A 3,935-nucleotide genomic window follows, 5' to 3' on the forward strand; every position below is an offset into this window, starting at 1 on the left:
GTTAAATTGCTTCCATTTATACTGAACTCAGAAGGTGTGTGTCTTTTAACACCATCTTTAGGATTTCTATGTTAAAGTCCCAGTCATCAGCACATAAATCTGCACCAAGCTGAAAATATAGATGAAAAAAGACCACTGAAACAGATGGCATCATGGTATGCTTCATTTTTAAAAAATGAAGAAACTCCATTTTTCAAATAATCTGGATTTCTATCCTGTAATGCTGGGGTGACTTTGTATCTTCTAAAGCAATTTGACTCTGCTCCTGAGACATTGAGCCCTGGTTAGGACAGCAAAACTTGCAGAGTCCTTTGCCAACCCAAATTTCTGCAACCTGTATATTTGGGAATTCTGGCTATCATGTGAATGCCGAGGCACTCGTACACAGGGATGCCCTTTTCCTGGGGCCTGTTATTCACCCCCCACAGCAGAGCGTTGTGTGTATATACTGCCCTTGTTTAATGCAACTCCTGGCCTTGCACATGTGTCAAGTAGAGACACTGCCATTTTTTAATTGCTGCTCCGAACTGTACTGGTGATGAAGGTGCCAAGTTCTGTGCAACTATTCACAAGAAAAAGTCCTGTTTCTGCATCAGCTGGGAAGATCTAACTATTAAATAATCCCAAGGAGGGGCTGTAGGTAATTCAGAGGATGAGGAGGCTTTTACACTTACTGAGGAAACCTTTGTCAGGTTAAGCCAGTAACAGTGTCATTTGCTTTTGTTGGCATTTGAATCTTTGCGGTACAATAATGCCTACCCCTCACTGCTGGCAGAAGACAAGACATCCTGTTGTGTGGCAGTACCACAAAAAGTATCCAGAATGCTCACGGTTGGTTATAGATAATAGATAACCAGCATTCCTATCTCACAGTGCTGCCCAGAGCTGTAATTTATCCGTACAAGGAATGAGTGCAGTATTAGCACTAACACTTGCATGTGGTCCCACAAGATAACTCCTGTCTGTCCCAGACAAAGCCTTTATCAGCAAATCGATCCTATCTGCAAGTGCTAGGTCAACAGGTTAATTGGAAATTTGTGACTGGTCTGACGATCCAGGAAAACTAGAGGGATGTCTCACAGGTTTGTATTTGTAAGACAGAAGTATGTTGAGGTCAGTAAGTCAAAGGGCTCAGAGAAGCATCACCAAATTGTTTCAATTCCTGTGTCAGCAGAGTGCTGTTACTATTTAGTATTTTGAGATTTACTGCCAACAGGAAACTTCTAAAGCAAAGACCCCTGGGGCTTGTGATTGTATAATTCTGAACACATAACAATACTTTTTGTAGCTTTTATCACTCTTCTGCCTGGAGCCAGCAATCTGCAGTTTGGGGAGGTTTGCTTTCTTCTGAATGATTTAGGACACAGCATTTGATTTACAGAGGACTCAGATGATATGGACAGAGTGCTCTATATCAAAAGGGAGAACCGAAAGGAAAGGATTTTGCTTGGACAGACATCTGTTTTTTCCTCATGCTGAAGCCAGTTATTCCCTGCAAACCAACAGGTTCCTTCTGCACAGCGACTTGCTGCTCCTGGGACTGTCACAATATGCCACTTCTTGGTTTTGGAACATCTTCTCCAGCTGTTCATGGCAAGTCTTCCCCTGGTGCTGCTGCTGGTTCAGTCTTTGTTGGAATGACTAAAATGTGTATGCTCTTGGAAAAGCATGTGTAGTGATGGTCCAGGCAGTCCCTTGGTGGCAGCTTGAGGGGAAAAAAAAAAAAAAAAAGGAAAAGAGGACAGTAAGTGACTAATATCCATACCACATTCTGTGATCTTGCTACACCACAGAACACAGAAAAGCTTTCAAATTTTAGTCCCTCTTCCATTAAAAAAATATTTTAATTGCTCTTGCAAGCTTATAGGATCTTCTTTCTCAAAACCTTAAAATATAGTTTAAGTCCTTTTCTATAAATATATCTTCCCCGTTCTCTATGGGTTATTAACTTTGGTTGCCTTTACCGCTGTGAGACAGATACCATAAAATTTGTGGGGACTAAACACATCCATGTTGAGTAACACAGTTCTGCTTTCTGCTACCGAATTTCCTGCTTCATGCTAGGCCAAACTCTTTAATCAAGAAGTACAAAGAGGGGGAAAAAATCTATAGTGCATGCAAAAACAAACTTTAAGTCAGATGCTTTTAAAATCTACATTTACACTTGCTTTAAAGCTTTACCCAATTTTCTGTCTGCAATGCTTCTGTGCTTCAGAGCAGTAAACACATGGGAAAATGCTTCCAGTGCATGTCTCATGCCATTACATACCTTATTTTTCAATAACAGAACATGGGAGAAGATGTAATTCTTGCTACCTGTGGAGCTTGCTCTGTAGCTTTCAGCTGTTTCCCCTGCCCTCCTTAATGTTTAATGAAATCAGCAGTTTTGGCTAATTCCTTGATGGTGTGTTATATTTGATTAGCAAAAGGGAAAGCAGATTTAGATCTGTTGAGTGAGATTTTCTCTGATAAGATACAGAAAAAGGATCTGCTGCCTTCACTGTCAGAAGCCTCTGTTCAAGGCTACTCAAATAATTTACAGTCAAAACTCGTCTCAGTTCTAGGAAGACAGTGTATGCTACACTGGGTGACAAGAGTGAATTGCCGTGGGGGAAAAACATTTAATACCCACATTTTTGTCTTTCATGTTGAAAATAAATGCTAAAATTTTAACAGCATTGTGCAGATTCACAGTAAGAAAATATTACTGCTCCTTCATCTATTGTGCATGATTTTAACCCAGAAAGTTGATATCTTCATCTATCAGGATACAATAACCTCACATTACTTGCTTTCTCCGGTCCCTATCCTTTTTATTGTGCTGTTACCACATAGAAGACAGATGCCTGCATGGCTGATACCTGGGGAACTCTGTCTTCATTAAGTATCAAAAAGTCATTTATTGCTAATAACGAAGGATTTCCAGTAACTTACTGTGTCTCAAGACTTACAGAAGCTTTCTGGATTTTGGTAAAGTGCAAATTTTGCAATAGTTTCTGAATTATTTAAAATAAAACTTGGGAAAGCTTTTTGTTGTCTTTGTTTTGTTTTTATCTTTTATTTTTTAGTTTTTTTTTTTTTTTTTTTTTAATCTTGGAGGTTCAAAAGAAAACTGGTATGCTAAATACACAACACACTGCTAATAACCTCATCTAATGCTCTGGAATAAGCTGTAATGGATTTCATGACCTTGTCTCTCCCTGTTCAAACTTCCTTAACAAATTTGAAATGTTCACTCATGCCCATTCGGACACGTCTTTGAACACACAGAGAAGCTCGTGTTTCAGCAACCTACCACATGTACTGTCATCAAGCATTTTCTGTGAGCATGGGAACTGCCTACCTGCCCACATGGGAGTAGTTAAATGTGCTGTCTGCTGCAGCTAAATGAGAGGTTCGGCCTTAGACAAACTTTCTCCAGCCAGTGACAAACCTGCCAGTCAACCAGACACTTGACTAAAGGCACTGAATAATTAAAGCCGTTATTAAGTGAATGTTTTCCTGCCTTTCTGTACATATACTACATTTTTTGAGTAAATCCACACATTAATGTAGAAGGCAAAGCCCTTCTTCAGCACCAGGACTTGACTCATGGCAACCACAGATCTGGTCTCCTGAGAGCAGGGATTCCTCACTGGGACCATTTCTGTGTGGATGGCCTTATCTGAGCCGGGCACTTTTCGTTCTAACAGAGAGGTACCAAAAGGAGAATACTGCTCTGGTGCCTCTGATTGGTGGGAAGTTGAGGTACTGGAACTCTGCATAGTAAGGGGACAGGAAAAGAAAGATAAAGGAGATCTGGTTTATTTACCAAGAAGATAGTCCAACACCATCATGTAGGAAAGGGAATTTAAGGAAATAATGTGTAGACGGAATGCATGAAGTATCTTTTGTACTTTGTATCTACCAGATAGAAGCAGATGATAGTCATCTGA

This window comes from Anas acuta, chromosome Z (genome assembly GCF_963932015.1).
Source record: "Anas acuta chromosome Z, bAnaAcu1.1, whole genome shotgun sequence".
NCBI classification, from domain to species: Eukaryota; Metazoa; Chordata; class Aves; order Anseriformes; family Anatidae; genus Anas; species Anas acuta.